This window comes from Ursus americanus, chromosome 12 (genome assembly GCF_024610735.1).
Source record: "Ursus americanus isolate L20-20 chromosome 12, mUrsAme1.1.p, whole genome shotgun sequence".
Taxonomy (NCBI): Eukaryota; Metazoa; Chordata; class Mammalia; order Carnivora; family Ursidae; genus Ursus; species Ursus americanus.
This window is the reverse complement of record NC_142138.1, coordinates 31,147,282-31,173,453: the sequence shown is the minus strand read 5'-3', so window position 1 is coordinate 31,173,453 and position 26,172 is coordinate 31,147,282. Positions and strand designations below refer to the sequence as shown.

At 39.0% G+C, this 26,172-nt stretch overlaps 1 long non-coding RNA gene across 1 annotated transcript; it reads left to right on the top strand.

Annotated features, from left to right (window-relative positions):
* The first annotated feature begins 50 nt into the window (after positions 1-50).
* On the top strand, positions 51-22,123 carry LOC123794973 (uncharacterized). Its single transcript, XR_006780288.2, has 3 exons — positions 51-181; positions 3,031-3,120; positions 21,613-22,123. It is a non-coding gene; the product is annotated as an uncharacterized LOC123794973 (long non-coding RNA).
* The last annotated feature ends 4,049 nt before the right edge of the window (positions 22,124-26,172 follow it).

Sequence of the window (26,172 nt, the reverse complement as noted above, 5' to 3'; positions counted from 1 at the left end):
ACCAGGTGGCCAAAGGAAGAATGGGGGCTCTAGGAACCTGCCCCCGGTCTCCCTCTGCCCCCCACCCCCCACCACAGAGTTACTTCTGCATCCCCGTGGAGCTCCCGGCAAGAAACCTAATTGTTACAGAATTTGCCATTTATTCCTAAGGTTACCGATCTTTCATCACAGGGAGCTGGAGGTAAGGAGAAAAGGGGATTCATAGTGTGGAATCCGTCCTTTCAAGATAATTTTCACATCTTGGGTATTTCTATCTTTCAGGAAAGTTTTGCTAGCTGCTTTCTAATTTTTTTTTTTCCCTGTCAGGGTCACAAATCCTTACAGATTTCAGGGTAAGGTCTTAGAGGGAGGCTGAAATCTTTATTAATAGAAGAATTAGTAAGTAGTCAACTAGTTAACTGACCCCCACAGAGAGGAATGGAAGGTGGAGGGGAGAAGTAGGTGGTGGTGGAGAGCTGGAGACCGCTTAAATTGGAAATGTGCTTGGTAGGTGACGTGGGCGCCATCATTAATTGGATAGGAAGGGTGTGGAGTCAGTGGGCCGTTGCTGGGCCGTCAGAGCACCCAGGGGACGGATGGTGCGCCAAGGCAGCCATGAGAGCAAAGAATCTTTCTGTTAAACACGCCATTATCAAGGTATACCCATCCTCCGCTTAGCTCCCAAGATGACTCATTTCCCCCTTTAAGATGTCTTTTCACTGTCTGTTTGAAAGATGGTCCGTGCCACCCTGAGAATATGACCTCTAACTGTGTGCGAGGCCTGACACTGTGGGAGGGTGTGTGAGAGAGAAGGTGGCCCTGATGGCTACTGACATCTGCCAGGGAGAGAAGCAATACTGCAACTGTTTCCCAAAACCCATGTCTGAATGGCCATTTCATGTTCATCTTTGCAGATCTTTCCTTGATTCTATTTCTTGTCGCACAAGCAACTGCTGCGGAAGCCTTAACTTTAGCTACAGTTTTGTTTTACCCAAGGGAGGGAACTCAAGAATTAATTGAGTCTTGTAAAGTAAATGAAGTTTTCTGAACACTTTTGAAACCGTGTGTCATATGGTAGCCTTAAATGAGGCAGGTGTTCCATTCCAGTTCCACAGAAATTGATTTCTGCCCTTAGAATGTACCTCATAACTTAAAATCCCAGCTTCTGACATTCTTTACCTTATTTGAGAGCTAGGTTATGGCCATAGCTTAGCATTGTTCCTTCTCTGTGCAACAATACTTGAAAAGTACCAGGGTCCATGGCATGAAGCCTACTTTGTGAGCAAGCACAGTTAAGGTGAAGTGCCTAGGATTTAAGAGGCCACTTTCTGCAGGACCTTTCAAGGTCAACCCTTTACAGACGGGAATCTGACAGAGCACAGCTCACATCTTCTCTCCTGGAGAGGAATGTAACCTAAATGAATATGTAATTCTAAATGCACTTTAGTGTAACCAGGCAAAGATGGCAACTTACTTATACAAAGAAGAGTGGATAAGAAAGACTGCATTGCACAAAATAGTCAAGAGAGTCTGAAAAAACCTAGTCCAGACATATCTCAGAGATATTGCAGGTTTGGTTCTAGACCAACCCAATAAAGCGAGGGTTGCAATAAAGCAAGTCAAATAAATTTTTCGGTTTCCTAGTGCATGTAAAAGTTTATGTTTATGCATATTAAAGTGTGCAACAGCATTAGGTCTAAAAAATAACCTACGTACCTTAATTAAAAAAAATTGCTAAAAATACTAACCATCATCTGAGCTTTCTGTGAATTGTAATCACTGATCACGGATCACCATAACATAAAATAATAACAAAGTTTGAAATATTGCAAGAATTACCAAAAAATACACAGAGATATGAAGTAAGCAAATGCTGTTGGAAAATGGTGCCAATAAACTTGCTGGACACAGAGTTGCCTCAAATATTCAATTTGTAAAAAATTGAAAGCAGGGTATGCCTGTAAAGCAATAAAATGAGATATGCCTGTAACTGGAGGTATGTCAAGTTTTCAGTTAGCCTTATGCATTGACAATCATTGCTTTTCAGTGTATTCCAGATATATGAAAGGCAAGATATTCATAATTACTTTTTCAAAGGAAGTTGTCGCTAGGTAGAGAAAGGCTGTGTGATGGAAGGATAGTGCTTAAAAGCCCAGCTGGTGGTTTGTAAGAGGGGAAAGAGAAAGGACGAAGAACAACAAATACATGCTTGCCATGGGAAAGCTTTTATATCATTGCCTGATATGAAATTCTAAGGATGGTATATATAAAAGGTTCATGCTCTTTGCTCCTTGTTTACTCGGGGATGCAGTCCTGCAAGCTCTAACCAATGGAGATGATTAGTGCACGTCTGGTGTCACCAGATAGAATCTCTTTTGCTCCCACCGTAGGAGAGTGTGCTAGATTTTGAGATGCAGCAGGGAATAAGACAGACATGACTGCTGCTGTCAGGGAACTCCCATTCAACTGGAGAGTCTGTAAGAAGTACAAATGGACAGTGAGCAACTGGGCCATTTTTATAGCTTGGGCCATTTGTAAATATTTCATTTACCCAGAAAAAAAAAAAAACCCTAAATGTGTAAGACCTATGATATGCCTATATATTGTCCTAGTAAATGTGCCTCTTGTTTACATTGGGTTTTTTTTTTTTAGGTCTTTCTGAGGCTTTACTTTTTTGTAAATGTGGAATATACACACTGATTTGTGAAATCTGGGGTAAATGCAGGCTGAAATAATGGTGTGTAACACAGTTCTTCAGCCAAAGCAGAATTTCCCTATGCTCTATTCTTTTCCCCACACTGGCTGAGTGTCTGAGCCAGACATTTGAATTCTGGATCTCAAAGACATCTAGGAAGTCCTAAATTAGAGGGACTTAGAGGTAGGAGATTAAAAACTCTTCCATAATGTCTGAAAGAATTAGGAAAATTTCCAAGTATATCATATATAGAGAGACAGAATAGCTAAGATTTGGAAAAATCCCGTTTATTTATCTATTCATCAAGTAATGCATTCATTCATTAAACGATTACAAAATAACCTTTTATGTTCCAGACTTGTGACCAGAGCTGGGAATATAAAGAGCAAGACTCAAGGGATTCACTGTCTGGTAGAGAGAGATGGACTTGTGATAATTAAGTACAGGTAAATGTAATAATTTTTTTTAGCAACATGATAGAAGTAGATATGTGGGGGAAGATTGTTATGATGGGGACACAAAGGCACATGACTCATAGAAATATGTATATGGTAAAAAGCACTCAGAAAGTTTTAAAAATAGACTTTCTTTCAATATTTCTTCACCACCCTTAAAAATTGTTTTTAAGCTGTTTTCTCTTCCATTTTTTTCAGATACATAGATTTTCAGAAACATTTTCACAACTGTAATTACATACATTTCCATGCTTTACATAGTAATCTTTTTAAATGGCTTTATAAGAGTTCATTGAGGAGCTATGAAACAGCAACTTATTTAATTATGTTAATAATTTATGTAATTAAAAGAATGAATTACAAATCATACCACATTAAGAGTAAGAACGTCTGTTCCTCAGAGACACCATTAAGAAAACCAAAGGCACCTTATTGAATAGGAAGATAAATTTATAATATATACATCCAATAAAGGACTCAAATATATAGAAAACTTTTACAAATCAATAAGAAAAAGACAATCCAATAGAAAAATGGACAAAAGACCTGAGCAGACACTTCAAAAAGAGGCTCTCCAAATCCAACTTCAAATGAGCAATAATATATGAAAAGCAATAATTTCATTAATCATCAAAAATATGCAAATTAAGCAATGTGGTATCACTATATACCCGCAAGAATGGTTAAATTGAAAAAAGACAATAAATACCAATGGTAACGAGGCTGTAGCGTAATGAGAACTCATACCCCTTAGGAGATACAAACTTGTACAGCCACTTTGGAAAATTGTTTGAAAATAGCTACTAGAGCTGAACATATGTATTTTTGCATTCATCAAAAGTTATGTATTAGAATCTTTGTAGAAGCATTATTCTTAATAGCCCCAAACTGGAAACTGCTCCAGGGTTCACCAACAGTAGAACACAAATGATGTTATAGTCACAAATGGAATACAATGAGCAATGAGAATCAACAGTCAACAGCAACATGTAACAATATGGATGGGTCTCACAAACATAATATTGAGTAAGCACCAGACACAAAAGTTACAAACTATTTGGTTTTATTTATATAAAGCAGAAAAACAGACAAAACTAATCAAGGCATTAGAAATCAGGACTGTGGTTCCCCATGTGCGAGTGAAATGATAGAGAGCTCAAGGACGGCTTGGGGGTTACTGCTCATGTTCTGCTCCTTGATTTGAATGCAGGTTATATGGGTATGCTCATCTTGTCCTGTACAAATAGGACATGCACTTGTGTGTATATATGTTATCCTTTAATAAAGAGATATACTAAAAAGTACAAGAAGGTAAAGTGTGGGATTCAGATCCCACATCATCTCATTCTTAAGTTCCATGCCTTGCTAAATGTTCCATGCTATTTTGTCACTTGATAAGCAGATTAAAAGTAAATTTGCGATGCATGGACCTTTGCTTGTGCTTTTAAGATTGCATTCAAGTCCAATTGCTGCTATAAACTCTGTGTTGTTTGTGATTGATAATTTGTAGCCGAGTCTCTCTCACTGTGAAGTTCTGGGCTCCTCATAAGCAGGGACCATGTCCTAGAAATCTTTATTTTCACAGTGCTTTGGACAATGCCTGGCCTAAAATAGATACACATGAATACAAGAATGAACCATGTATATCTGTATCTATAGAATGTGTAAGACTCAGCCAAAGAAATTTCAGAAGATACCCTAGCAGGAAAAAGTAAACTTTCTAATATATATATATATATATTTAAAACAAACATATTGAAGCCTTTTAAAGTTACATCATGATGACTTGAAAGAGTTAATGCCATTTATAGGGATTCCTATTTATCATGTGGGAGTATCTTTAGGTGCAGAGAAACTCTAGCTTAAGCAATGTCTTTGTAATATCTAGAAATATAATGGTTTATAAATATACAATTAGGCTGCACACATTACAATGAAAATATTCTTTTATGATAATTCATTCGGTCAATTATTTCTTGCATACCTACTAACAGCAGGCATTCCTGACACTGATGTGCTGCTAGGCACTTACCTGAATAAAGCAAATGCATGGAACATACATCTAGGAGGGGGAAACAATAAGTAACGTAGGTCATAAATAAAATAGAGGGTGATAAATGCCATGGGAAAAGAAAAAGTAGAGGAGAATAAGGAGGGCCAGAGGCTGGTTACAATTTTAAATAGAGAGTGACAAATGTATCATGGAAAAAGTGACATTCCAGCAAAGATTTGAGAAAGTGAGGGAAATAACGCTGCCAATTTCTGGGGGAGCAGCCAGTTCAAATGTCCTAGGGAGGGAGGATGCCTGACATGTTTGGCAACAGCAAGAGGGCTGGTGTGGCTCGAGCAGGGTGATGATGGAGAAGGGCAGAGAGGAATCACATGGGACCTTGTGAACTGTGTTAAGTTCTTGGACTTTCACTCTGAGTGAAACTGGAAATTTGTGAAAGGTTTTGAGCCAAGACTAATGTGATCTGACTTATATTTTATCTTATTTTTTTTAAGATTTCATTTATTTATTTTAGAGGGAGAGAGAGTGTGTGTGCAAGCAGGAGCAGGGGGAGGGAGAGAGAATCCTCAAGCAGACTATCCCCAGCGAGGGGCTTGATCACCAGGACCTTGAGATCATGACCTGAGCCGAAATCAAGAATTGGATGCTTAACTGACTGAGCCTCCCAGGCGCCCCCTGACTTACATTTTAAGAGGAACGTCTCTCTGCTGTTTAAGGAAGCAGTAAGAGAGCAAATGTAGGAGCAGGGCATACAGTGGGAGGCTATGTGATTCAAATGAGAGCTGAAGTCAGTAAAGGAGATGAGAACTGGTTGGATTCTAGATCTATTTTGAAGATAGAACAAGCAGTATTTCTTGACAGATTGGCTATGGTGCGTGAGAGAAAGAAAATACCAAAGATGACTGCATGATTTCTGGCCTGAGAAGAGTAGGAGACTATTAACTAATTGGCCACAAGTAGTTTACTAACGTACAAAAGCAGATAACATAGAAGGGAAGTCGGACTTGCTCTGAAGGGAGTGTGGCATATGGTGAGTTCTCCCTGCTACTTAATGACCACATGTCTGTTTTCATCCACTACCTTTGGCCTACGGCAGCCATCGTAACTCCAAAGTTAACCTACACCTTAGGTTAACCTACATGTTTCACAAAGTTAAACTGTTGTGCAAGTAGAAGAGAGGAATTTCCACTCGTTTCAGGGCCGTACTTGGAACTTAATGTTTTAGAATTTCAATGTTCATTCATCTGCATAATTATTTTACCTACCAACGGGAAATTTGTAATTCCATTAGAGCTTGTCTTTATCGGTCAACTTAAGTTGTCTATGATAAATATAAATAAGTTCCTTGAACTCCAAGGAACCTCTAAATTTTTTTTTTTTTTTTTGAGTATAGTTGACACACAATGTTACATTCATTTCCGGCGTAGAACTTAGTGATTTGACAAGTTTACACATTTCACCACAAGTGTAGCTACCATCAGTCCAATTGCACTGCTATTGACTAAATTCCTTATGCTATGTCTTTTATTCCCATGACTTATTTATTTCATAACTGAAAGTTTGTATCTCCTACTCCCTTTCACCCATTCGGCCCATCCCTCTTCCCTCTGGCAACCATCAGTTTGTTCTCTGTATTCATAGTTCTGATTCTGCTTTTTTGTTTGTTTATTCATTTGTTTTTGGGGTTTTTTTTTTGTTTTAGATTCCACTTATGAATGGAATCATATGGTATTTGTCTTTCTCAGTCTGACTTATTTTTCTAAATGTAATTTCTAAATTTTCTAAATTTAATTTCTAAATTTAAAAGCTATAGCTAAAATATATAAAGAAGCATTTTCATTTTGATTTAAATAAGTATTCTGACATATGCTTTGAGGTAAAAACGTTTTTAAGTTTCATATAATCCCCGGAGAAAAAGAAACATACGACATCAATTAATTTTTTTGTTTTCGCTGAATGCAAATAACACATTTGAGTTTTTATTATTCTTTTTTATCATTATTGACAAATGGCAATTCTGTGAGCCTAGAGGCCTAAAATTTCTTAATCACACATATGTGTAAGAACCAGTAAGCCCTTGTGAGTGTCTATATTGCTTATTTTTGTGTTTCTACTATATGTCTCATGAGCAAACTATTAGTAATACATACTTTAATCAGCTTAGGATGAGTAAGATATAATCTTTCCATCCAAGGAATGAAATGTGTTGTTTCTCTACAGTCACAAGGCATTCATGTTGGTGTGCTAGAAATTTTTAAAACTTACCAGAATTTACCATCTGCTGGTGTTTTTTCTTAAATCTATTCCGTTTACCCATGTTTCCTCTATTAATTGTTCTTCTGCAATAGAATTAATGAACACCCACACTGTTTTTATAATTAGATGAAATCATAAAACTAAAGATTACATGGGCAGTGATGAATTTAAAGAGGTCCCTTCCCCAAATAAATCAACATTTTAGATTGTGCAAAGGAAAACTAACACTACAGGATTTCTCCCATCATGTCACTCTTTTGCTCAAAACTTTTAGTGGCTACCATTGTCTGCACTGGCCAGTATACACTAGCCACATGTGGCTATTTAAATTTGATACATTATTTAATAATAATCTTAATACAATAAAATTAAAACTGCAGTGTCTCAGTTGAACTAGCCATATTTTAAGTTCTAAACAGCCATGTGTGCAGATATAGAACATTGCTATCATTACAGAAAATTCTATGGGAAAGCACTGATATAGAGTGTAAATTGCTGTTTTTTTAGCATAGAGTTCCATGCCCTCTCTAATTTCATTCCAGTTTACCTTACTAGTTATATCTTTTGCTCTACTGATCATGTGTAAGCTATGCATCCTATACTTTTTTATTTCTAAGCCCTTATTTTATTCCTTCAGCTTATAATTAGCTTTCTCTGTTTTTCAATTAGTGAAAAATTCCCATATCTACAAGGATTTGCTTAATGCACCTTCTTCACAAAAGCTATCTGTATTCAGCCCTAATGAATTTAAGTAATTTCTTCCTTTGTGCTTTCTAAAATGTTCTTGAATCTCTAACGTACTTTGTACGTTATTTATGTACATTCGTTTGTATCATCTGTTCCAGACTCCAAAATATATCTTCATAGTACCCCTGTGTAGCTTACCTCTGTGCCATGTATATAATGAATATTCTAAAATGATGATTTGAGTAATTCATAATAAATTTAAATGTCACTTCTGTTTTGTGAGCATTTACAGGCCCATTGTTCGGTGTGCTTTGAATTTGTGAATTTATTTGCTCTATTATTTTTTAGGATTATCATTTTCAAAACCCATTGATACTGACTAGCCTAATGGGGGGGCAGGGGACTAATTAAATCAAGTTATAGACGCAAGTTTCTCTTTTCATGACTGTAATTTGGTGCTTGAGCATTTCAGTTGCCTTTGCTATTATCTCCCATGCCTGTAGCTAGAAAACAGAGTGCAATTTAAATCAAACAAATAAGAGAGTGTCTTCTAATCCCTGATAATTGGTGCTAGGTGCTAGGTGTCTTTTATTCAGCTGTCTCTGGTCGTTGGTTTTACAGAATCATAAGCGACAGGACAGAAAGAGGTTGTTATGACCTTGTTCGTGCCTTTCTAAAAACCTGTTGATCATTGCTACACTTCCATTATTTAAAGCAAAACAAAGTGTCACATCAGTTGATCTATTTTCAAATGATAAGCTCCAAATGGATTCCCAGAGGTCATCGCTTCTCTCATCTCCAGAAAATACAGCAGAAGACCACTGCATATTCCTTTTAAGAAATTTTGAATTGTGTTTCTCTTGTCTTCCACAACATTCTCATTTGTAAGTTTCAGAAATTGGCAGGTATTATTTGTGAAAATTTCATGCTAATGAAGTTTCGGAAGCTCCAGCCTTGGAACTGCCTTTGTGAAAGGAGAAGAGGTGGTTTTTGTGTATCTCCATGATCCTGAGTATCCACTTTCAAAAGAAGATGTTTCTTAACATGGCATTGATGGCTTCATAGAGACAGTCATCCTGATATCCTTGGACTTGGTAGCTGCCATTCAGTATGAGTGGAAAGAGAAAGTCTTCTGTGCTCACCCTAAAGTCAGTGTATTCATTACATGCTTTTTGAATTTATTATAAATACCTTTCAACTCATCTATCTTATGGCTACACCAGTAACTCCTCAGCAGACGACTTCCTACATATAGATATCTCCGGCCTTGGGCTTTCTCCTATGCTCCACTTCTGCCATTAAAACGGGTTACTAGATAGTCATTCTTTCATTCAGCTAACATTTATCGATCACATTCTATATGCCAAGTACTGTGCTAGGTTTTTAGGAAACAAAGACACAGCCAGTGTGGCAAAATGCTCATGGTCTGCGCAGAGGAAAAGGCTACTAAACCAAAGATGACAGTGCAGCAAGGGACAATAAAACAGAGGGGAAAGAGTCCTGATTGTTAGTTTTGTGTCCTTCCTACTCACATGTCTGAAATCCACAACTTAATCATCTGTCTGAGCCTCAGTTTTCTCTATAAAAATGGGAATATTAACCTTTACCTCATTGAGTTATTGTGAGGGTTAATTGAGCTGGTAAGTGCAGAATTGAACCGACCTAATTCTCTGCCTCCAAATCCTAGCTCATTGCTTACTGTATTCCTCATTCTATTATTTAAGACCCTGATCCCAATTATCCACTGTTTTCTCTCCCACAATGTAAGTGCAAATTAAACTGATTTGCTTCCTGTTCCTTGGATACATTTAATGCCTAATGCCTCCTTGCCTTTGCTCGGGCTTTTCTTTCTGCTTGGAACATCCCCAGTTCTGCATGTCTAAATCCTTCCCGCTTCAAGGTGTCTTGATGAAATACAGTTTCCTTCATGAAGCTTTCCTATGTTGCCGCAGCACGAAATAACTGCTTCCCGTAAAATCACGTAGCATTTTGTTCAAACTTTTTTAAATGATGTTTTTATAAGGCAAGTCACATCAAGTACTAGGGTGGGAATGATAATTAATATCTGTGCACTTAAATGTTGTAACTGTGACAACAGTTTGTCATTCCAGCTTATGGAAGAGCTGGTGGAACAATCTTATCTCTGAAATGAAAAGCAGCCAATAGACTTCAGAACAGGAATGCCCAGGGGCGCCTGGATGGCTCAGTCGGTTTAGCCTGAGATTTCAGCTCAGGTCATGATCTCAGAGTCCTGGGATCCAGCCCAGCATCAGGTTCCATGCTCAGCGGGGAGTCTCCTTGTCCCTCTCCCACTGCCCCTCCCCCACCACGTGTGTGGGCAGCTCTCTCTCTGAAATAAATAAAATCTAAAAAAAAAAAAAAAAAAAAAAAAGCAGGAATGTCCACTTTTCCCCGTATCCAACCCTCAGTTAGCCCTTGCTCTCTCACTTCACCCCTTTTACTTTATTCTTACTGTCTTCAGGAAGCTGTTTCTATGTCTCAACGTAAATTAGAGGTAGTGATAATGAACCCAACATAAAAACCAGCTGATAAAAATGCTTACGAACAACTTTGAAGTGAGCATTTTTAAGCTTCAGTTGTTATCCTGGTTCTTGGCAAATAGATTGGTGGCTGATTTTACCTTGAAACCAGCTCTCAAAAGTCTTTAATGCTTGAAAAGATGTAACTCTCTGGAGCTTTAAACTGTTTTAATTATTGAAGAAAGAATGGACTTCACTGGTAATTTCATTTGCTTCATATGCCACTAGACCACTCAACCAATAAATAATGTTGAATCTTCATAAGTAAGAAATATTTTTCATAGCAGCAGTTTGGTACCCATTGTTCCAAAGTTTAGGAATACCTAATGAATTATTCATTGACGAAGTAACTTCAATTTCTGTGTTTGTGAATACTAGTAAAGCTCATAGATCTCTATCAAATTCCTAGGCTCTTTAACAAATGAATACGAATTGATGATAACTGTCACCACTTTCATAGGAGTTATCAACAAGGCAAGGACTGGAAGATGCTGGAACAAACCAGTGAACAGCCCTGGGTAGTTTTAGATGTCCACCAATGCTGCCATTTGTACCTTCTTTTGCAGGAATGGCCATCATCTCCACTTTCTCGTTACTATGAGTATGAATGAATTATGATATACAATATGAATGTACATATGGATATGTACAAATTACTTCAGTGAGCTCCGTGAGCAACTCTACTCTATTAATCCTAATGCACAGGTGTATATTTTTGCATTCCATGAAATGAAGCCAATGAAATTCTGTTTGCTTTGCTATACAGTTTCTTCCTTGGTTGTTGCTAGAAAGTTTTAAATAGTGTTGATTTAGCGTCTCTATACATTAAATTTCAAAATCTTGATCATTTTATCTGTCTCTGTCAGCTGGGCTACAGACTACATACCATAAATATTCCCTTTTTGTTTTCCTGAGCCTGCCACAGACTTTGTTCTTTACTTTCCAAGTTCTCTAGAATTTTTTTCTTTCTGTTAACAGCAAATATTTTTGTAAGGGATATCTCTGCTACATATTTCCCCCATTCTCTAAGATTTGACTTACTATTTTTTTGTTTCTCTGATATCTTTATTTAACCAGGATTCTGAATTATTTTATTCTATGTAGAAGGCCTATATTATTCACCTGACCCATGGAGAATGAATGGTATGCTGATGGCCACTGTCCACTGCCGAGTGTCTATATGAGGCATTTCATCTTGAAATAGTTGAGCCAGGATAGTGTCAGTGACTAGTGATATAACTATTTAAGTTTGTTTTCTATTTCAACCATATTTACATCTAGCAGTTGAATCCTTACTTCCACCTCAGCCATGAATAGTTTCCAGCCTAGGCACCCTCTCGAAAGAGAGAAGGTAGGTCTCACGGCTAGGTACAACTGATGCCGCTGAGAGGAGTGTTCATCCTTCTTTAGTGGCACATACCACTTTTTCACTAGTGGTTAGGAGAACAGATGCTGTGAGTAATTTGTTGAGTGGTTTATATAAACTAACTGCATTCCTTTTTTATGGCTCCTGACTTCCCATGATTGAAAATTTAAACCTGAGGACAGGAAGAACGAATCTCATCTTTCTCCCATGATACTTAGGTTAATGGAAAAAAAAAAAATTCAACCTGACAATTACATAACCTCGCCACTATTACAACACTATATGGCAACATCTAGGCATCCTAAGGAGCCTGGGAAATCATTTCTACACATGACTGTGAACCATATATGGAAAAGATTCTGCCAGTGTCTTCACTGAACTAGGCAATCTACTGCCCTGTATTATTCTGGAACCATAAGTTCATAGCTGACTTATAATCATTTCCCTTCGCGTGGTTTGAACTGTGAGTCACCTGTTCCACTGAGATTATGGACACGCTGGTGTATTTTTAACACACTATGAGCCACTCTTCTAGAATAAAACAGAACAAAAATGCAATATGCGATTGTCTGGAGGGTAATGGTGTGTAAATTCTTGAGTACAGATCTGTGTCCTGGATCTTATAGGAGCTGATGAAAGGCTCCAGGGCTGAGGCTCTCAGCCCATCTCCCCCAGGGCTGCCTTCCCAATCCAGGAGAAGAAGAAACACGATTCCTACAGTGAATCATTCTTTGGGGGGCTCCCACAGCCCTTGGTTTCTGTCTACCTCTTTTCTGGATCTGGTCTTACTCGGCTTTGTAGTTTCCAAACCAAGCATAGTAGAATCTGTATACATATCTTTTGAATCCATCCATCCATTTACTCCTTTATTTAACAGATATTTGCCAAGTACCTATTCTGTGCATTAGCCTATGCTAAGCATTAGGGATGCAAGAGAATAAAGCAGACAGTTGCTTCCCTGAAGGAGCTTAATTTAGTATGTTGAGGGTGAGGGAAGTCAGACTATACATGAAAAATTACACAGATAATTCCAACTTCAATATTTTTAAGTGCTCTGAAGGACTGGCGAGTCCTGACCAAACTCTGGTAATGAGCTAGCAATATAACACTGGCCAAATTACTTAACCACTCTCAGTTCCAGTTTTCTCATTTGTAAAATAAGAGATTCATATGAGTTAATGTCTAAAATCCCTTTTAGGCCTGCACTTTATGATTCCGTGCTTGCTTAATGAAGAAATATATTATGTACAAAGAGTAGCTGATCAAAATTACCCATTAAGTTATAATAACAGTAATGATTATCAGGAGTTCGTTTGATAAGTGTTCAAACTCTCTGTAACTATAATGGGAACCTTACCGCTTGGAGAAAAATAAAGTAGGGACTCTGCTAAGGAATAACAACAACAACAGCAGCAAAACACAAAACAAAACACGGTTAGATTAAGAATTAGAGTAAAATAAATGAAATGTCTTGAATCCTAAATATTTGTCATCATTTTGAATGAGTAACAAGGCAGTGTGAAGTCGTAAAAGAAATCTTTTCTAGCTCCAGAAGATTACAAATAGTGCATGGGGTTACAAAAGAAATAACATATTTTTGAGAGTTAAGTTACTCAGTTGTCTAATGCTGCATTTACCAAAGGCCTGGGTCGTGGCAGGAGACTTCCAGTTTGTTTTCCTGTGAAAGGGAAAAACTTTACCGGTGAGACAGATAAGAGGAAGTGGGACAGTTACCTCCTCCTCTCCCCATAGAGGAAGGAAGGGAGGTGCTCCGATAGTTCTTTCCCCAAAGCTGAGGGAAGGAAGCTCAAGGGAATCCCCCCTAAAGTTCGTGGCATAGCCAGTAGACAGACTGATATCTCAAAGCCTTGTGGTCGTCTGCTGATTCATGGCTTGCTGACCTGCCGTGGGGCTACTGGAAGAAGAATAGGGGGAAGAGGTGATGTTACTACAGTGAGCCGGGGGGCCTAAGAGCAGGAACTTTGCCTGCGAGTTCACTATTCCCAAGAGCTACAGCAGATGCCTGTGAGTAGGTGGGCCTCACCTGTGCCACAGAGCATCTGTGCAGCGTGCAGAGCTAGCTGGGACTGCTGTAGCAGGAAGCAGAGAGGCACACACCCAGAAGGGATGTGGCATGATGCTAAATAGGAGTCCTACAACGAACAGACCCTGTCTCACCAGGTGCCACCTGTGTCCAAGGGTAGTTTTAGGGATCTGAGTCCTTCATCAGTGGCGTCTGCTGGGTCCCCTAGTCAATCCAGACTGAGACAATAGATGGGAAGTCTTATCAGTGGTGATAACCACAGAAATGGGGGCAAGACTGCCACACCAAGGTGGAAGTCTTCCTGAAAGGAAATAAGTGTTACATCTGAGAATCAGGAAAGGAGAACAATCAAGTAGCCCTGGGTCATCAAAGAAGGACACATCTGTGTCATTCTCTTGCCTGAGATGAGGCTTAGGAAGAAGGACTTCTCTCTGACCAAGCCGATAGGTTTCAGATCATGAGTTATACCCTCAGCAGACTCTGGGTTCTTCTAGCAGCTCAAAGTCAAGCTGCAGCTGAACAAAGCTTATCTCCCAGGGACCAGAGGAAGCACAGGACCTGGCGTCTGAAGACTCCAACCCTTCCTTGGCACCTCCCCCACAGGCCACACCCTGGGAGACCATTTTAGGAGAGAAACAGGGGCAGACTCTTTGAGACACTAGCTAAGCTTATCTAAGAGATACTGATGGGGCCGCTGGCTGGCTCAGTCAGTAGAGCGTGGGACTCTTGATCTCTGGGTTCTAAATTCAAACCCCACATTGGGTGTAGAGATTACTTAAAAGTAAAATCTTTAAAAAAAGAGATCCTGGATACTTCCCAAATGAGTTTTTAAAATGTTTGTGTGATACTAAGCTTTAAAATGTGTTGGACTTTTGTTCCTACTTACCAGTGGATGAGGGGGCCAAGGGAAATCTAGAATAGCTATAACCAAAATAAAGAATTTACACGTACTTTGTACACTTGAGTTTTCAAGTCTGGATTCCTGACCCTCCTATACACTATTATTTTTGTGTAATTGAGGTAAATAAATTATTGGATCACCAAAAGTCTAAAAAATTAGGTTCTCTTGTAAAAGTAATGTATTATAGAAGTAATGTAATACAGAAAAAGCAGCTATGACCAAACCTGTTTTTTTAAAACCTATTTTGATAGGAACTAGAGCAGTTTCATTTCCCAGCTCTGCCACTTATTAGGTGTGTTGCGTTGGGCACATTGCTTAATCTCCCTACTTCAGTTTCTCCATCTTTAGAAAATATAAAATAATAGCTACCTTGGATTAGTGTAAGATCTAGGAATAACACATGTAGAGTTCAAATATAGCCCTTGGCATACAAGTGATGCTAAACATTGAGGATTACCATTAGTATGATTACTGTATGTTGTGGCCTTCTTACTTCTTTTAGAACAGGGAAGTCAGAATCACTGGCCTTTGCTTAATATTCTCTTCTCTTAATCATAGCCAGTTCTCCAACTGCATATTGTAGTCAGACTATGTTTACCAAAAACCACACTGGAAGTAAAAATCTATTTGTTGTTGACATTACTTTGTAGAGTCTCTTAAGTTAAAATATGCTTCCTCAATGAATCAGGAAAAAATGAGACTAAAATGTGGAGATTAACTTTGGAAGTCAATGAAACCCTTGAGACTTGTTTCTTAGACAATGGAAATAGAGAGCTGAGACATTTTTATTTGATCTTCCAAGGTAACCAAATAGGCTGTTTTTGGCCCTGAATTCTTCCTCTTCCAAACTAGTAGGAACCATTTTGTCCTGAAACATCAAAAAATTACTTTAATTCCCTTTGAAGAGCTAAATAGTCTCCTGTCATGATGGAAAAGGCATGGAGAAAAACTCTTTATGAGAATAATAATAGATAAGAAGAAAACAGCATGGTTTACTTGTTCTATAAATACTTGAATAGCAAAAGGTACCGAGCTTTTCTGTCTCCGGTAGCATATTTTTCTTATTTATCCATAGCATTTCTGTGTGCCGAGAAGATGTTTAATAATATACACTGAAAACAAATCAGGAACAAAACATCTCTCAAGCTTCCTAATTCAGAATGACACAAATGTAATAACATGACTATAACCGTTGACGTGAAAATCGAAAAGAGGTAGTGCATCCAGATATTTTCATGATCTAGGTATCTTTCATGGTTTTGCTTTTTTGCTGAATTCCTTCCGTCTTATCTCTGTGATTAATCATAATCCGTGATTAATCATAATTGAACTCTACATGTGTTATTTCTAAGCCTTCTAATAATCCAATAACCACAATTTCAATATTGCCCTAATGCTTCTGCTCCCTGTGATTACTCCATTTTAGCATGATGCAGCTACAGCAGTCGTACTACTCCTGGGTGTTCCGAGACACTTGCTAAGTCAAATATTCTGTATCATTGGTCCCTCACCCTCACTGATCTATGAACACAAAATACCTCCTGCCTCTGGGCTCTGTCTCACTTCATCTTTGCGCCATCCTTGGGAAGGAGGATTTTATGAACCCTTAAAAGTAGACAGAAAAACAATCAGATGGAGTCCAGAATTAGTTGTTGATTCATTTTATCCAGATACTAATCATATAGAGGTCTAATATTAAAATTAGCCTGAGCTCAAAGGCGGCAGAACAACACAACCCAGTTTAACTCCTACCTCATTTCTGTTGGTTCCTCTTTGTCTTCCTAACTTTTGATTGTAGACGGTACAGTCTACAGAGGACTGCAGAGAGGACTCTGTACTGGGACCCTTTCTCTCTCTGCAGACCCTTTACAGTCTCATCCAGTCTTGTTGTTTTATATGCCATAAAAGCTTGGTCTTTCCAAATTGATATTCCCAGCCTAGGTCTTTCCTCAGACCTTCTTGTATGCAATTGCCTGTTTGATGATTCCACTCTAAATTCTAACTGGCATCTCAAATTTAATATTCCAAAACCAACTTTCTGATCATCTCCACTTCTGCCTGCCCCCTCAAAGTCTTTTCAACCTCAGTCAATGGCCATTTAATCCTTTCAGTTGCTCAGGCCAGAAACCTTGGGTCCTCCTTTACTCTTTTCTTTCTTTCATCTCCCACCTCCTGTTACTATAGCTTTACAACATATCCAGAATCCAACCACTTCTCTCTACTTTCATCACAATCACCCTGGTCCAAGTACATCATTTCTCACCTTCATTATTGCAGTAGGCTGCTGATGGTCTCCCTGATTCCATGCCATGGGCCCACTTCTGTTCTCAACACAGCAGCTAAAGCGATCCTGTTAAAAACTGAGTCTAATAATGTCATTCTTTGCTCTAGTAACTTCCCATCTCACTCAGAAAAAAAAAACAAATTTTATAGTGGTTACAACTGTTATACACAATCTGCCTTTATGTATGTGTGTATAATAGTACACACACACACACACACACACACACACACCACCTCCAACACTTCCCTCTGACTTTATGACCTTCTACTATACCCACCCCCCTCTGCCTTGTTCATTCTGCCTCCTTAGGATTCCCAGATCCTGCCACATTCATTCTTTTCTCATGGCCTTTGACTTTATGTTTCTTCGGATGGATAGCTCTTCTCTCAAATATCCACATGGATTGTTCCCTCACTTTCTTCATACTTTTGCTCCAACATCCTCTTCTTACTCATGCCTTTCCTGACAATCTTCTTTAAAACTCTAATACCTCCTTCCCTTACGGTTCCCCACACCACATGACTTCCTATTGCTTCTCTCATCTCTTATTTTTTCTGTATACCACTTATCACCATCTAGCAAACTATACAATTTGCCAGTTAGTTTTTAATATTTTCTGTCTGATGGTCTTTCTTCAATTAAAAAGTAAGTTCCGTGAACACAACATTGTTTTTGCTATTGTTTTTTGTTGCATCCCCAGTACCTGGTACATAGTAAGCACTCAATATTTATGAAATAAGAATGGACTCGTACTGAACTTTATGTGTATTAATTAATTTAAATATCACAACAACCCTATAAGACAGATCCTATCCATATCCTAATTTTACAGATAAGGAAATTGAAGCACAAAGTGCATAAGTATCTGACCTAAGGTCACACAGCGAGGATACAGTGGAGGCAAGTTTCTAATGCACCTATGCTAGTTCTAGAATCTTAACTACTTTGCTGAATCATTTCTCAGAAAATTTTACCTTATGGTTAGATAACTTTAAGTAACCAGACATTTGCATAATGGTTTTACTTCATCCTTTTCTTTTTGGTTTATTATATTAGAAGATCTTAGTGAAACAATCATAATTCTAAAATCTTGGTATCAGTTATAACTCAAATTTGTAAGTGGGCCAAAAGAGAGTGTTTCTCTCTTCTTGGTGTACACAATTAGGACTGAGAGTTTTTGTCTTTTGTCCTAGGGCATCAAGGTGTTCATGGCCATTTACAATATTAAAGGACTAGATCAGACCTCTCAGGTCAAAGGACCAGAACTTGTGGCCATCAGACCTTGCACTCTGATTTTCAGTTTGGGAAGTATTGTCAAGTAGTCCTGATGAAAACAAAATTGCCTTGTTGGGTTTGACTGTCAACTCTGAAATTTGCGAACATTGAGACACCATGGGAAGAAAGTTAATTTCCTCATCTGCAAAAGAAGCTCGTTTGCACACATCTTGCCTACAACACAGTGCAATTCAATGTACATCATTATTACCAATGGATAATATATGTGTCAAATTGTTTTCCCACTACTGAAAAGATTAGAAATGCAATGGAAATAGACACAAAATACAGGCTGAACCCTCCCTGTCAAGAAGTGATTTGTCTCTTGGGGTGCCTGGGTGGCACAGCGGTTAAGCGTCTGCCTTCGGCTCAGGGCGTGATCCCAGCGTTGTGGGATTGAGCCCCACATCAGGCTCCTCTGCTGTGAGCCTGTTTCTTCCTCTCCCACTCCCCCTGCTTGTGTTCCCTCTCTCGCTGGCTGTCTCTCTGTGAAATAAATAAATAAAATCTTAAAAAAAAAAAAAAAAGAAGTGATTTGTCTCTTCTAATGTTTCTATACACTAACAATGACCTATCAGAGAAGAAACGAAGGGCGCCTGGGTGGCTCAGTTGTTAAAGCATCTAACTCTTGATCTTGGCAAAGAAGGTTCGTGGGATCAAGCCCCATGTTGGGCTCTGTGATCAGCAGGGAGTCTGCTTAAGATTCTCCTTCTCCCTCTTTTTTTCTCTACGTTTTGCTACTAACTTAGTGTTTTCAGATGTAGTGAATGATGACATACTTTCTTTCATTTAGATAATGTGTGTGTGTGTGTTTAAGCATTTCCAGCGTTAAAAAAGAAGTATTTGAGCCACTTAAATGATTTATCATGTCTGTTATATTTATCCTTCACTTAAGATATTTTAAGTCACTGTAGGAAAAAGCTCAAGTAGTTCTAACCTTGATATCCCATTTTATCACTGAATTTTCTTACCCTTTCTTCCTATCCCTGCCTTTCTGCTTTAACCCCCACACCCAACCCTACACTCAGCCTCCTAGCACTGGATTGTACTTTATGTCTTAAGATCACTTCCCAATGATATTTCTTTTTTATTTTCTTTTTTTCCTAAGGGGGAAAGGGCAAGAAAGAGAGGGAGAGAGAGAATCTTAAGCAGGTTCCCCACCCAGCACCTGAGCCCAAGTGGGGCTCCATCTCACAACCCTGAGCTCATGACCTGAAAATCAAGAGTGGACGTTTAACCGACTGAGCCACCCAGGTGCCCCTCCCCGTGATATTCTTAAATGTTTGGAAAGACAGTCTCCTGCACACAGTCTTTCAATCTCCTCTCAGCTGCATAAGAATGGCCCTTAATCACACTTCCTTAACAAGTGATAAAAAGAACTCACAGCTCATGCTGAATTTATCACCTTGTGTAGGAATCTCTTCCCTTGTTTTATACTCAATGTGTACTCCTTTGTTCTGCTTGAGCATGGATGTCATATGGCACCTGGCCAGCCCCACTACTGTATCTGTCCTCTTTGGGAAAGGTCCTTCTGTTGTAGCATACGACTGGTGCATGCAGGTCAGTTTCCCTGTGTTGGCTGCTGAGAGGGACTCCGTGGCCAGGGGGGACCGCTACTCACTACTGGAGCCGATCTTGCCTGTCTTTTCCCTGTGTGAGCAAAGCATTATTCCATCCAGTGCTTGACTATGCTGCGTTTTCCTTGGTGACTGATAGTAAGATGCATTGGGCAGAAGTGCTTGGACTTCTACTCTTGGTGATAGGCAACAGATGCCACTTGCTCGACACCAAATCTTTAGAAAAATTACTACTTGTTTGTGTTGCTTTATTTTGTTTTCATGGAAAGTACTGGTAGACTTGAACTTTGTGCCCCAGTACAGGAATCTGAGTGGAGACACGGGAAGGATAGAGAGAGGGCCTGTACTCACATAAGCCTTAAAATTAGGACATCAAGCCAAGTTTCCATAAATCCCCAAGGCAAAGAGAAAGCCTCAAATGATACTGAGTTACAACAATCTTATTGTAATCTCAAAAGATCAGTGAGAATATGGAGGAAATGCTATAACATCTCCATAGTATTATGGCCAGCACCAGCTTTTTTGAAATCCAAAAAACTGGGCACTATTGCCCTAGCCAGCAGTCCCTAGTCCTATCAGACTGTAATTTATATACATACTTCCTAAAACTAAAATTAACTTCCTAAGTATACTATAAAGCAGAAACAAAAGGAAAGCAATTTATAACAAACTAACACGTGGAATAGAAACTAGCTATCCAAAATTTTACTTTGAAAAACTTACAGTGAACTAGGTAAAAGCCATTGTGAGGTCATTTCTTTATTTTTAATTCACAGAAACGTATTTTAAATTTTTGCATGAAAAGAGGGAGCAAAGCTTACTGGCTAAGAGTGTGGTTCTGCATCTGAATGCCAGGGTTTAAATTCTGATTCTGCTCCTTCCAGCAAGTTACTTAAATTCTTTGGCAAGTTACTCAAGTTCTCAGTGTCTTGATTTCCCTGTATAAACAATGGGGACAGAATTAGTGCCACCTTAAAGAGTTTTTGTGAATATTCAAAGAGTTAATACATATAAAGCGCTTGGATGGGACTCAGTAAATGCCAGCTGTCATTATTATTATTATGAAAGGGCTTGAACGAGAGATTAGATATGCCAACACAGTAACACAGTACATTTGTAGAACTTCTACAAAGATTTATACTGTTTTGTGCTTAAGTTATTTTCAAAATATATAAAATAATAGACCCTTCGTCCCAAGTTGAAGAGAGCTTTGGGCAAGGGCTCTGGAAGGAGAAGGAGAGGAGCTCAGATCACAAGGACATGCAGGCTGGGAAGCAGAAGTGACCACTAAGCCTGACCAGGGGGGATGATTTTGGGCTCATAAACTCATAGAGTCAATGATTCAAAACTTCGAAAGGAATAAAAATGAGAAGCAGAATTCTGCTTTCTTGCCCTCTATGCCAATAGGTTATGTCATTGCCAAGGATTACTACTATTAACAGTGTCTTATTTTTCCTTCCAGAAAGTATCTGTAAATTCCAAAGCATATATATTTTTATTTTATGTAAATAAAATGAAGTTTCTGTCTCTTTGTTACTGTAGTGTGCAATAACACCTGGATGGGATTCCAACATGTTTGAGAGGAATTCGTTTAGGATGGCTTGACTTAAAATACAGACTTCGCGACAGAGATGAAAATCACTTTGGAGAGTCTTTGGGTCATCCCAAGAAGCCAGGCAATATCCTCCAAAGCAAGTGGCACTGAAGTCCAGGAAGCTTGTGTGCTGCCAACTGGGAAAGAAGTACCATATAGATTAAAAGTTCAAGGACAGAAAAACCAAACTGGGGTTTCAGACATGGATCCCAAATGGAAATTCACTGAAGTAAGCACTCCAAATAGCAGGTGTTGATTTCTGAGGAAGCTCTTTATCGTGTGATAGCTTTTTGCGGTATCCTTTAGGATAAGTAGCTGTAAGGATTTATTTATTTAATATCAGTTAATACATTTCTCAAGCCACCCTGGGCAGGTTCACTAATTGTACATGGATCCTTTCCTCCCTCACATATGGTATTTTGTGGTATAAACAACAAATATGAATGTGTACTCTGTACAGGCATCACATTAAAAGGTTATAAAAATAACCAGCACTTTGTCCTTGATCTCACAGAGTTCATGTCAAATTAAGAAAAAATTTCCACCAATGGTCTGCAGAATATGTCAGATATATTCCACTTTGAGCCCAAAGCTCCAAACTTTGTAGAGAAGAGAGCAAAGAAAGGGCATCTTTGGATACATTTTTAGAATAGTTTTTTATTCATAAATATTCATTTACACGTTCCTGCAACAAATAATTACTTAGTACAAATATTTGGTTGATAGGCCCTGGTAGGTCATTGTGAGGACTTTGCTTTTTACTCTAGTAAGAGATTAGAATTTTGTGAGCAGAGTTGTGACATCATCTGACTTCCTTGGTAGCAGATTTACTATGGTTACTATATGGAGAATAGAGTCTGGTGAGCAAGGGCAGAGAAACCAGGCAGGAGGCTATTATCTAGAGAGAGATGATGATGGTTTGGACCAGGGTGACGATGGCTTGGACCAGAGTATTGATGGTACAAGTGATTCACATCATTTGTATTCTGGATATAGTCTGAAGACAGGTTTGGTGATGGATTAGAGGTGGGGTTTAAGCATATTGTTGAGGGAGAGTTAGATTTAACAGGTTTTGGGCTTTAGGCAGGCATATACGCTGTATGCTGGACTATGATGACTTCAACATGAACACAGGATAATTGATTGTAACGATTGAATAGGGATGTTAAGTTGGATAAAGGGGGCTATGAGCACCTGAAATGAGGTGAAGGAAAGTGAAAAGGGGATAGAATCAACAAATCATTGGTTTTGATATGGTCAGAGATCTCTGGAGACAGGGATCTAAGAGAGTGAGCTAGAAAAGTAGGTGGTGGTAGAAGGTTGGATGCCAGAAATTTAGATGATAGAAGGGTTGTAGTTTTGGTAATAATGAGGTCTACAATATAGCAAAGGAATGAGTCACTGATGTAAGGTGATGGGCAAGGAGGAGAGGAAGAGAAGGAATTTGGATGCTAGAATATTGGAAGGATCATTGGAATATGGATTTCGAAGTGCCTAAGAATTAAGACAGTAGTAGTGTTGAAGAGACTGACAGGGAGCCAAGGATTAACATCTGGTGGATGACTGCAACACGAAGAGGTATTGGGTTGTATAGTCAGATGATATGAGATTCAGAGGCAGAGACTTTTAAGGAGGAGGAAAAGAGAATGACCTGGAGGTGAAGCAAAGAAGACACCTATCCCACATCCTATTTTAGCTGCAGACCCATTATTTCCGGGAATATGGAAGAAAAACTACCACCATATGAGAGGATCTCAGGAAAGAACCGGGTTTGCAAGAAGGTGAAGGAAATATTGAGAGAAGAGATTGGGAAAATAAGAGAGTTTGCTGATGACGATCTGGGAGTTCCAGCAGGCACAGGGCCCTCCTCCCTCTGGCCCCTGAAAAAGCAGAGGCTGGGAGCACGGTGGTGATATTCCAGGAGCCCCCTCGTGGGCATAAGCTTTCTAGGCTTCGGCAAATCATGAATCTGTATTAGCAGAATATATAATATAGTGGATTTTTGAAGTAGAAATGCCTTTTGCATTTTAGAATTATTACTCTGTCTACTCCCAGGGGGTCCTAGATGTTGAAGCAGTCCACATACCCACTGCAGATTTTCTGTAATGGGCACCTGAAGGGATTCATCAGGCATAGAGAAGGGACCCATTTAGATTGATTAGCCCCCTAGGACTAAGACTATTAAGCAATTATCAGGGAACAGAGACTTCCTGAACACCTCAGTGAGTGCCCTGTTTGGTAAGGAAATTAACAGTAAGGTAGAAGAGAGTTGAGGTTCCTGGAACATTCTGCTGGGTAAAAGCACAGAGCCAAAGACTGCATTCATTGTCTAGTCTTTGTATGCTAACCCTCTTGATTTCTGCAATCTGGTTGGGGTGCCTGAGAATGACAGGACTGAATACCTCTTAAATTTATCAAATCAAACAATGCTCAAAACTAAAGCAGCACAACGCTCTTTTCTTTTTAATGGAGTTAGATTTTCTTTATAAAGCTTTTTTTGTGTGTATTAAAATAAATCATCACTACACTTCACTCACGATCCTCAGCTGGAATTATGTAATGGATTTTTAAAAAGCACTTTCTTTCCTGATATAAAATTTGGGGGTAAAAATCGATCCTTTGTCCAAGTAATTTCAAAAGCATTTAATTGACTTGTTTCTGGAAGATTCCATGCCTGTATTCTTAGAATAGAAATTAAATGGTATTTGACATACTTAAACTGCACAGATTATATTTGGCATCCTTTATAACTGTCATTAAGAAAGCAGTAATGAAAATTGAGTGGATGTGCCACTTAATTATATACAACAGGATAAAAAAACTTTTTTTTCTGACACCCATATTTTCATATATAATCCTTGTGGCACTGTTACATTATTGCTTAGGTACAGTTTTATTTTTACAAATTTTTAATTTTAATTTTTGTTTTTTATTTTTATTTATTTTTACAATTTTATTTTTAGCATTTCTGTGCCCTTTTTGGTCTGTATCAAAAGTAGAATATTATAATTATTCAAGGAACAAAATAGTTGTTAGGCTTTGATCTCACGACCCTGAAATCATGACCTGAGCCAAAATCAAGAGTTGGATGCTTAACTAACTGAGCCACCCAGGCACTGCCATTTAGGTTTAAACATAGTCCAGTTTAGAGCACTGTCCCTTCTTCAATTTCCCCAGGATGGTGTCTCATCTGAGCATGGATAGAGAGGGAGCAGGTGCTGGAAGGTTATATATGGTATTATGGTTTTGAATAAGCAGAGAATTTTGCCTGGATTTCTCTAAGGTAGCTGGTAATTGCCTCTGCTGACATGCACTAGGTCCATATCTGGTGCTCTGAGCCATCCATGCTAATGTCTGCAGATGGGATCTGTTTTAAGGTCTATAAGACCATTTGGGCCTCTGGCTGTTTGCTTTGTATACTTTATTCTCTGAAGCAAGGAGGAGGTTTGGCCATTGTCCCTCAGTGCATATAATTGACATACCCACTGCAGATTTTCTGTAATGGGCGCCTGAAGGGATTCCTCAGGCATAGAGAAGGGACCCATTTGGATTGAGGAACCCCCTAGGACTAATGAATGACCCCTAGGGCTGATGAATGACCCAGAGTTTGTCACTGGGCTTTTCTGTGCCACTGCCTTCACTCTGTTTTGGCCGAAGGCACTTCTTTGGGAACCCTTGTGTTTCACTTCCAGAGATTTGTTATGAAGCAGGCACGAGTCTCCTCCATGGAAACCCCTCAAAGTTTATGTGGCAGGTTTGTTACCTGTCACCTTTTCCCAAGACCAGCTGCTAGAGGGGTCAGGAAAGAGACCTCTTGTGAGGACCCACCAGAGAATGAGCTTTCTCCTTTCACTCTTGAAACTCTTCTCCCCAGAGGATGGTAAGTGGCTATTACTCTGGCTTTCTTTTGGAAAAAAAATCTCAAACCTCAATTCTTCTAGAGCTGGGCCTTTTTAAATTCAAAACCTACAAGTTTCAGGAGCCTACCTCGGAATTCAAAATATGAACGTTGACCTTTCGTTTTTTACATCCCTACCATCCTCTGAGGCAAAGGATGCCCTGACCAAGTTAGGGAGGGAGTTACTTACAGGAGGAAGTGCTGGGAAATAATGGGTGGAGGAGGAGGATGTAGGGAGGGCGAGAAGACATGCTGGTGAGTGCTTGATGCTCTAATCCCACAGCATCTACTCTGACCTAGTGACCATCATTGATATATTCTGCTCGAGGTTCTGCGACATTAGTCTATTTTCATTTTCTTCCTACCTCTTCAATTTGTTCTATTTCTTCTTTCCTCCTTTTATCTCAGAGTCTTGTTGGGGCTCTGGATTATTCTCTTTTCTTAGCCTCTGCTTCTTTGAAATTTTGTGCATTTCAACACCTTCATCCGGTATAGCTACACAAGCAGTGCCCGCCTCCAATCCTCATCTCTCATCTCACACTTCAATGGCCTTGAAGACATTTTGACTTGGACCTAGCATCACTTCAAAATAACATGTCCAAAGCCAAAT